Source organism: Gallus gallus, chromosome 20, assembly GCF_016699485.2.
Source record: "Gallus gallus isolate bGalGal1 chromosome 20, bGalGal1.mat.broiler.GRCg7b, whole genome shotgun sequence".
In the NCBI taxonomy this organism is placed as follows: domain Eukaryota; kingdom Metazoa; phylum Chordata; class Aves; order Galliformes; family Phasianidae; genus Gallus; species Gallus gallus.
Genome location: NC_052551.1, coordinates 14,190,997 through 14,201,686, shown reverse-complemented (window position 1 = coordinate 14,201,686; position 10,690 = coordinate 14,190,997).

Below are 10,690 nucleotides of genomic sequence, written 5' to 3'. Positions count from 1 at the left end.
TATTGATGCAGCAGGTTTTTCAAAAAACACAACAGGGAGTGTTTGGTAGTAAGAGCACACCTAAGTGGTCCTGGCTTTTTAGGCTAGGTATCAGAACACTGCCACCCACACATGTTGCTGTTTTATTTGACATCAGTGTGTTGGCAGTAACAGAAAGGAAAGTGAAGGTAGACATTTGTTTATTAAAATGAAGGAACTCCACTGAATGCTGCAAGGTGCTGCTGACAAGCAGGATTGCTCTACCCCAGTTCTCAGATTAAGTCATTCACTGAACTTTCTAATAATGCTGCTAGAGCTCTGATCTTAGCTCTGTCCCAAAAGGAGACAACAGCAACAGAAATGATTTTGCAGAACTCCATGTTCACTTGGAAGGTTGTTGTCATCAGAACAGTAAGTTAAAATATTAAACTTGTCATTGCACTTTTCAGAAGTTCAACTGATGTCATTACCTCTGAGTCAGCCCTTCACAGAATGCTGATGATCTGAATCCCATCAACTTGCCCAGCTTACCAAAAACAAGTAAAATGCCTTTGAGCTAAATATTTTGGCTGGAGAATACGCCAGGAGGTACTTTCCAAAATTTCCCAAAAAAGGAAACTTCAGAAGACAACATAAAAGCATTGTGTAATTTACCACAAGTGTATCTCATCCAGATATTAAAATACCTCTTGACAGAATTCCTTGCAAAAAAAGCGGTGACTATAGCTGAGCTAAAATACTGCCAAGCAGCCAAATCTGTCTGCAAGTTCAAAAATGAACAATATTCAGAATATTCATTGCACCATGAGGTTGGAACTGGGATTCCAAAAGATTGTCCATTCAAGCCACTCTTGTTCATGGATAGTGTGGAGGTGCACTGCTTTATTCCTGGTCCTGGAGGAACTGCACAGGGCAGAGCAGGAGTGGGCAGGAGCCAGCCTCTTGCTCCTGGGAGCTTGTGGATGGAAAAGAAACTCTTGGACAATTCAGACACCAGGCTGGATTTGGAAATGAACACTGCGGGCAAAAAAAAAGTGGGGTGAATTCTGCCTCTACTCAAGCCACCAGTGGAAAAGATTTTAGAACTTCACAACCTGCAGAAATGTGACCATCTTCCAGAAGTCTGGGGATGAGGACAACAGGGAACAAAAAAAAAACATTTCAGAGAAAATTGCTTTCTATTAGCTTATAATTACATAATGCAAAATTAACTAATGGAAGCCAACAGCTTAATTGGATTTCCAACTGTGGAAGACATCAGTGTTGTGAATTAGAACCTTCCCCATCTCTACTGAATCAAGTGTCTCCCCAAGTGTAGGAGTACTGTCATAGGCATGCACAGCCTCATGTTTCAGCACAGCATTCCCAGAGCTACTGAACAGATACTGCCTTTGGTGGGGCTGAGGCAGGTTTTACACCCATGGTCAAGGAGCATCTGCCCCAACAGAGTGATCTGTCATAACAATTAGCATCACATTAGCATCCTCCATTCCTGGTCAACCGTAAAGGTCCTAGGAGGATGAACACTGGTCCTGCTCATCCATGGGGAAAGATGACATCATGTCCAGTAGGGCATTTCCCATTGGAGATGGCATTTCTGGTGTGAGTGGGGTTGTATGTGCCAACCTCTTGCCCTTCTTCCTCTTGGGATACTGCACTGTGGCACTGTTTGTGCTGCCAGCAAGCTCAGGGATCACAGCAGGGCTCAGGAGCAGGTTCTGGGACAGCAGTGCCTCCCTGCCACGTCTCTACCTGTTGGCTTGGCTGTGACTAGCAAGATTTAGCTGTAGGTGAATGCTGCTGAACTGTTTTTGTGCTGTGTACCTGTCTGAACACCAGAGATGAAGGGTTCAGTCCGTGGCCAGGCTGAACATGCTCTGTCACCTCCTCCAGGCAGACCAGCAGCCCAGCCCAGTGCAGGTCTTGTGGCTCATGAGGAGGGAGCAGGGCAGGGCAGAGAAGCAGTGCCACCAGCTCTGCAGAGCCAGTGGGAGCTGTGGCAAAGCAGAATCACCTGAAGTGGGATTTAAAGATGATGTCAGGGCTCATAATTTGTTAGTTAGGAACAAGCAGGGTGCCTACACAATGTAACCACAGCCAGAAAAAAGCCAGCTATAAATAAGCTTGAATTTTGTCATAACAGAAGTGGATGTGAGAGCTTCTTCATTCCCTGATGTCACCCAGCTAAAGCAGCATGACTCTCTGTGAGTTCTGTGTCAGATACTCTCCTAGAGCACAGGCTGTGGGGCTCAGTGTTTGGTTTTACAGATGGTATCTGCGACATACAGTAGCAAGTTTCGGTGACCTAATGGGCTCTACTTGCCCCAACTGCTCTTTGTCCCCAAACTGTCACCGCCTCATGATTCAGAGGGGTGCGGGTACTCTCGGCATTATAAGCATGACAGTGTGTTTCAGTCAGGTTCACAGAGTTTTTGATCTTATGCAACTTTCAGCAGCTCTCCACAACAGCTGAACACAGCTACCTGGAAAGTCTGCCAGGAACAGTGCTTGACTGCAGCAACAAACCCAACTTTGCTTTGCCAAGGACATATTTTTCTCAGATAAACTTAGAAAAACGTAGTGCAGTTCAATGTACAAAACCTGGATTTAAGCTGTTTCATTTGTAAGGGTATTTTGAACTAAACAAATAGCTTTTTGTTTACATTTTCACTAGCACTGCAGATTTCAGGGTTTAGAGCAGCTCTAGTCACTCTGAGCCAGCACCACTCTGTGGGAACAGAGAGAAGGGACAATGTAATCACCAGCTCAACTCTGAGACCACACCACCACTTTTCTGTCAGTTCTCCTGAGACTGACTGCAGTCAGTGAGAGCTGAAGTACTGCCCCTTGGTGCCCATCACCCTTCAGGGCAGGGCAGCTGCTGTCACAGCCTCACCTCTGCTGGGCACAGAGCAGGTCATCAGCATGGCAATGGACGAGGTGGGTCACTAGCACAATGGCAACAGCTGAGCCACCCTTTTTAATTTTGTGTGCCATGGAGAAAAGGAGTGGCTAGAAAGGAGAGACACTGCAGAGATGCAGAGGCTGCCAGAGCTGGTTTCTTCCTGGAAAGAGAGGAGGATCCAAAGAGAATAGCCTTTCCAAGGAAAGAAACTATTCCCTTGCCCTCGGCTCTTTCTCTTTCTTAACCATCCTCTCCTCACCAAGTGCTGTCGGGTCAAATACTTCGCTCTCAAGCTGGCTCTGGCTGGCATGGAGTGAACTTTCTTCATGCTGTGTTTTAGGTTTGTGACAGGAACAGTGCTGGAAGCACAGCAGCATTTTAGCTGCTCCTGAATAGAGTTTACACAGTATCAAGGCTTTCCTCTTCCCACTCTGCCCACATCAATATGAAGCAGGGGTACAGCCAGAACAGTGCCCCAGAACACTGTGCTCACCCACAGAAGCCTAAGAAACGCAGGAGAAAGGGGACGCTCAGGGTCATAGTATTGCCTTCCCAAGTAAACACTGTGCTTCCCGAGAGATGGCTGAGCACCCATCTGCTGATGGGAAGAAGCAAATTCCTGATTTCTCTTCAGGCTTGCTTCCATTCCTCCCATGTCGCTCTTTTGTTACTTATCATCTCTGGCCTATGAGACAGTTACTGTCCTTGCCAGCGCTACATCTTTGTTACTGTTACCACTCTACTTTTCTTCTCCAAACACCCTGCCTCTTATTGCTGCTCCAGGCCACAGTACAGCTCTATCTGGGCCAAAGAAGGCCAGTTGGCTGCAGGGAGGGATGCCCCTCTATACAAAATGGGGCCTGCACATTGTGTATCAGAATTGATTTATGGAGAAGGAATGAACAGGTGCTGTGTTTTATTAACAGCAATTTCTATCCTGATGATGGATTACAGAGATAACAGAAGTAGCAGAGCACTCTTCCTGGGAGACACTTCAGAGGAATGTCTATAAAACCACCAGCAGCTGCCTCCAAAGGAGAGGAGCCACGAGAGAAGTCAGAGCAGGAATCAGCACATTAAAATTTTTGTTTGGCTTTCTGTTATGCGCTCTGCTGGATGCCAAACTGGATACCTATTTCATTTCAGCTATGAAACTGCTCTCCCTCAACAAGGGCACCATGGGCAGTGTAATGGAGTGTGCCCCAAAACCAAGTCCTTGGTTTCCTAAAGATCTGCTCAGCAATGTTTGAAAAGCCTTTCTGTCCTGGCAGCATCAGCAGATGCCATCAGCTCATACTCCTGGTACCATACTATGTCCCAACTGCCTTTTCATGCCACTGCATTACAGGCAAATAGCAGAGGAGACAGCCATCCTTCTTGCAAGGCCTTGGCACTGCCTTCTGCAAGGGTGGGCAGGTTTTAGAGGCAGTTTGAGAGCATAGGGCAACAGATCCTGGGAGTGCCCAGCAGCTCCAAGCTACATCCGTGACTAAGAAGTGTCATTGTTTGCACAGTTGTTCTCTCTTCCCATTGCTATTTGTTTGTGAACAAGTCACAGCAGATGCTTCCCACTCGTACAATGGATACTAAGATTCATTTGGAGTTGGTACCAGTAACTAATCCAGTTAACAAAACACTCTGTTTGACACAGAGATGTCACAAAGATTTGTTAATTCCCATTGACAGGAGAGCATTCAGGTTACAGTGTAATAAGGAAGGAGGAAGAACTTTTTCTCATGTTGCAGGAAGAATGTAATCCATAGAATAACTAAACACTGCCCTCATCAACAACAACAAAAAAAAAAGCATTTAGGAGTCAAAGCAGTCCCTGTGGGGGAGGCAACAGCAGACTGTTTCATGAGGGCAGAAAGCTGGGCCAGGCCAGTCCAGGCTTCCTGCAGCTGGCATTCAGGTTTCACCTCATGCGTGATAAATGGCTTCTGTATGGGGAACAGCTGCCACATGCGCACTAAGGGCCAACTTGAACACATCACTTGTGGTTCCTCCTGGCACATGATGGGTGTCTGAGAAAGCTGGGAGCAGCCAGGTCCAGAGCAGAGAGCAAGGGTGGCCCTGCACAGCCCAGAGAGAAGCAACAGGTACTGAAACTTCCATAGTTTCAGTGTGCTGAGCAGCACTGGGGGGGCTGCCTGGGAGCCAGGCTGGCTTGGCTTATACTGCTCTTTGTCTTTAAAGTGTCTGCTCATGGCCTCTTGTTGGCTATTTGTAGGGGAAGGTGTGGTTGTGGTCTTTTAAACTCTAATGCTAGCCTGGCCAGAACTGATTTTTCCATTCTTGGTTATTTAGGGTTAGGGACATACAGACAGTTCCTACTGATGGCACCTTTCTTCTTGTTATTGCTTTCATATAAACACACATGAAAAGCATCACATTCACCACATGCATAGATACACTCCAGAAATCTCACCTGTTACAAGGTGCAGAAGACTTGAACTCAAAATGCTTATTTGAAATTAAGCAATTAACAGCCACTTATGAAACAAACCAGAATGCCTTGAGGAAGACATGTAGGAAAAAATGGGAAAGGCAGTACTTTTTTACCATTGTCCTCTGACACTTCATTTTTGGAGTGTGCTGGAGCACTTGGAGGCTGCCGCTGGAAGGAAGACAGGCAGCCTGCAGGACCTATTGGCCCAAAGCAATTCGGCTGTGTCTCTGGGCCTAGCAGATAACACAGCAGTAGAGTTGCATCATGTTGCGATCCTGCCCGCCTGTGCAGGAAGACTGATAAGGAAGTGATGTTAGGGAGAGCTGTCTGTACTGGGAGCTAAACAGAAACCTGTGTATAGAAGATTAGGGTGAAAAGGTGGGAGCAGAGCTTCCCCTTATTTAGGTGAAGATGTAGGGATCATTTCAACTGCTGTTCAGAAAGCTGTTGACCATCTCAGACCCTGTGACATTTGCTCCCCAGCTCAGCTGTGGGTTTGCTATGTGTTTCAGGAGTGTTTCTCTGGCCCCTCCTAGCCTCAGCTTAGCTATCTGTAAAACAGCAACTGCCTCCTGCCAAAGTCTGTCACTAAGCATAACCAACTCACGCTGAGACACACAGCCCATCCAATTGTTGCTTGGGTGGCTTGTGTGAGTCACAGCATGCAAGCGCAATGCCAGCTCAGAAATAGAGTACTTGAGTGCTCAGTGCAAAAATATTCACTGTTTAAAAGCAGAACTGGGTGAGGACTATCCTTCTGTGTCCTGTCTCTGAGGCAGCACCACCTTTACCCACTTGGCAACACCTGAACCATTCACCAAGCATAGCCTGGCTATTGAGTTGTGAGCTCTGTGCAACAGTGTTTGTTCCCTGTGCCTGCCCACTGGGCAGAGCAGTTCACAGTGCCCACAGGGTACAAGCCAATGCTGCAGCGGGGAATGGAGACTGGGGACAGGTAGGCTGTACTTCCCCAGAGGGCGAACGGGGCTAGAAAAGTCAGTCATCAGCCCTCAAGAAGGTGGTCCCTACCCCATCATCATGCCCAAGCAAGGGAGGAGCTCAGTTTGTTGGCCCACTTGGCTAGCATTGCCAGCAGGTGATATGGCAGGGTTCTTGGGAATAACTCCTCCTAGAGCCCTTCAGGGCCCTCTTCCCAAAGGCTGATCCCATTTGTTTGCATTTCAGCCTGACTGCAGCCCTGGGACATCACCCATGGCAGCGTATGTTGCCACATACTGAATACCACCTGAACGCATGACGTACTTCTGCCACTGCTTCCTCCTGGATTAACTCCAGATTTATCATGTCAAAAGAAGACAAAACGTGAAATAAAAAGCAAACAAACCACTGGACTCAAACACTGATTTGTTTCAAATAGCAAATACCAAAGCAACAGGAAAGACATTTCCTGCTGTGAGTTTGTGTCTGGAATTTGCATATGTATACTTCCTTATATGTAAACATTTAACTGTATATATATCTGTATGCACATGTGCATACATGTACAATGTATATCTAAAAAGAAAAAGCATAAGACACTATGTAAAACAATTTTCAGCATTTTATCAGTCAGCCTAAGAGAATCCTTCCCATTTGCTCAAAAGCAATAAAACAAATACATTGCATGGCAGACTCCATACTTAGCAGCATGCTTAACTTCACATATTAAATTGATGTCCTGGGTTTGATTACAAAGATCATTCATCACACCTTTTAAACCACTCTTTGTTAATCCCATACTGGAGTGCAGGAAAACAAAGAAAAGGAAGTCAGAGATGATCTTTTTGCACAGAGGCTGTATTCAGACCATTGCAGCTCCCCAGCACCCATACCTGCTGTCACCAGCTTGCCAACACTTTTAGCAGCTGCTGTGTGACTGGTCCTGGAGGGTGATGAAGCCTACAAACACCAGGTCTTTTCCAAGCAGTAAATGTACTATTAGCACTTATTAGGTGCCATAACCATAGGCATTTCCTCACACATGGGATACAAATACTGACATTTTAAGGACAAAGATGATTTTTGCACTGTGATTTTGCCTGATGTCTCTGAAATCCCACGTTCCTCTTATTGTTTGGCCTGGACCTTGTTCCATGCCAGAATCAGAATCTGTCCCTTGGTGAGCTTAGAGCATAACGCCTCTCCACACTCAGGAAAACATTTTACTTTTACACTAATGCCAAGCTATAAAGATGATGGGCATATTGAGGTATCTGTAGAATAGTTCTACAGCACATCTGGTAAAGCTACCTTCTCTTCATCACCTGGCAGTCCCTGACTGCAACCACAGCACTGCAGGAAGGTCAGTGCTCTCTATTTCAGCCAAAGGGACTAAACAAGTGTGTTCGACCCACCTGGGAGCACAGTGTTTGTAGATAATCTAAAAGGCAAACTCAGATCTCTTCAAGGCCAAAGACTAGCTCAAGTGCTGAACCAGCTCCTCCCTAGTGTGAACCTCTTACCCTTGTTCTCTAGAACTGACGGCCTCCATGTGTGACAGTACAAGGGAGATCAAAGTCCTATGCCCATAAATAGAGTCCTGTGCTCACTCATAAATTAGAGCCTTCCCCAAGGTCTCCAGCATGAGGTTACAGCTGGTCACTTCCTCATCTGTGTCTGCCCTCCATGTTCCACATAACTATCGATTTAGGACACTGTATAATTTAAGAATTAAAACTGAACACTATGTTATCCTACAGCCACATAATCTTTGATGTGCTTCAACAACTGTGAGATACCTGCAATCTATTAGAAGAAACATTTGTGACATACATTAACCAGTAGAAGCTCAGTGGCTGTGCATCAGAAAACCACAAGTGAGAGGCAGGTTGAAAGGCCTTCTGCCAAAGTGATTACTTTCTGCTGTGACCGCACTCTCAGTTCATGAGAAGCACAACAGTGGAGTGGTGCTTAGTTTATGGCAGTGAGCCTCACTGTCCCCTTTTCAGTGGCCACAACAGCACAAGCCAGTAGTGACATTTTCTGCTGATGAGTCAGGGAGAAGGCATGAAAACCACCAGTTCTTAGAACAGCACTTTTTATAAGTTATAATTTGATATCCCCTATGGCTATCTCACCCAGGGCACTCTTCTCTGAGTAATGACACTTGATTTCCATGGAAATGGGACAGTTCACAGAAGCTGAATAATGACATCTCTGGGTACATCAGACTTCCTACTTGCACCCAGTCACCTCACCAAGTGGCCCTTGGTCCCGTCAGCCACTGGAGCCTTCTACCTTGTACAAGGGTCACTGAGACCCTTGTCTCTTTCTCTTACTTTTAACTTTTCCTCTTCCCCCACTCCCACCTCTCCCTCTTTCAGATCTGAGCTTTGGTGAAGTTCAGCCCTGGTGTGTGTTTCTCTCACCTCCCAGGCCTCTGTTGCCCTGGCTCCTTCCCTGCAAGTCTCTTCCCATATCCTTCACATGGCCCCCAAAACCAATCTGTGGACCACCCCTGGCCTAGGACAGCAGGGAAGTGAAGAGCTCAGGTCACACCCTGAAGAGTTACATCTTCAGCATCCCTTTTCGACACCAGTCTCTCACAGTTCAAAGCACATGACAGCTACCAGGCCAGTAAAATAAAACAAGGGTGGAATTTCTATGTCAGTTGAAAGATTTAAGAAACAAAAACTAGGAAAAAAAAGAAGTGAGGCTGAGGCCAAAACAAAAAAAAATCTCAAAACAGAAGTAAAAAGTTAAAAAAGCAAGCAAGCAAGCAAAACGACACTAATTTCTAGCCTTCATTCTTAGGCCAGGTGATCTACTTTTATGTCAAGCAAAACTCAAATGAATGACTAGCAAAGATAGTTTTAAGTTCTTCCATATTCTGCACCAGCCTTGAACAGAGTTGGACGTCATTCCGGTGACAACTGTAAGTCCACTGCAACAGGTGAAGATCACATGGGAGTCAAACCATGCCCTTTTCCCTCATCTACACTGCTGTGAGGACTTTGCATCTCCACCATTTGCTGATTTGCTGATGATGACTGGAGAGAGAAGAACTGTTGAAGCTTCTTCATACCCCTCTGGTGTTTTGATGCAGCGCATTTGGAGCACTTCACCAATACTGGCAAAGGAAGACAACATTCACAAGGTAATCTCCTGTTTCATCAACTTGAGTGTAATACATTCTTGATCAAGCTTTATTATTTATGGATGAAACAATGTTCTTAATGTCCAGTCCAGAGCACTGTGGAAACCGAGATCAAACGCAGGAAGCACCCCAACTTCTGATGTGTAGGAGACCCACAGTCCCCTAGTTTCCATGGAGTAAGACATGCACATCACCTCTGGAAGACATCTGGCACCACCTTGCAAAATGGCATCCTCATACTTCACTGGCATCAGTGGGCTTTAAGTGCTCCACACCGCATGTGCCTGAGCTGAAGTCAGGCACACCAGACTGTCTCAAACACTGCTGTGGTGGAGAAAGTGTTAAAATGAATGGAGACTGGCAAACAGCTGATTGTAGGAAATTATCCAGTAAGTTTTTCTTACTGGTTTTGTTTATAAGTCTGGTAAGAGTATTTAAGGCCACCACAAGTCTATATTACAAGATGAGAGAAAGGAGGGAGGTGTGAGCTTGTGGCATTAGTCTAACCACAGGAAACCAGGTATTCTCTATGTCTGCCCCACCTATCTGTGAGAGAAAAACACCTGTAGCCAAAACCTATTTTTATTTGCTTGTTTGTATTTTTAAAGACCATATCTACTTGAAAGTCTTTTACTTTCACAGAGAGAGAAAAAAAATTTGCAGGAGTATCTGCAAAATGAAACTACAGTTTCATTTTGACTGCAGTGTATGACTGAAATTCTACAGGGACTTCAAAATAAATGACCTAAGTTTTACAAACCAATATGCCTGCTTGTACAGGCATACAAAGATGGTCAAACAAAAAAGGAACGGAAATGCACACAGTACTAGCAGACTATTTGTGTGCACAGTGCCTATTGCTCCAGTACCTCTGACATTCAGTGACCACACGTATGTACGGCCATGACCAGCTCTATAATCTGGGCAGCACTCATTGGCTCCATTTTCCACGTAGGAACGGATGTGCAATTGCCCATTTTGTGTCTAGTACAGAATTAATTCTCTTCTTAGTAGATGGCAGGGTGCTGTGGATTCAGGATGAGAGTAACACTGATAACACACCGATGATTCAGCTCTTGCTGAGCAGCGCACACTGAGGCAAAGACTTCCCAGCTTCTCACACTGCTGTGCAGCGGGGGACTGGTGGGGCACATGGAGCTGGGGCCACATAGCTAGAATAGCTGATCCCAACTTTCCAAAAGGATATCCCACATATTATGGTGTCACGCTGAACAATAAAGGGAAGCCAGCTGTGGGAGCT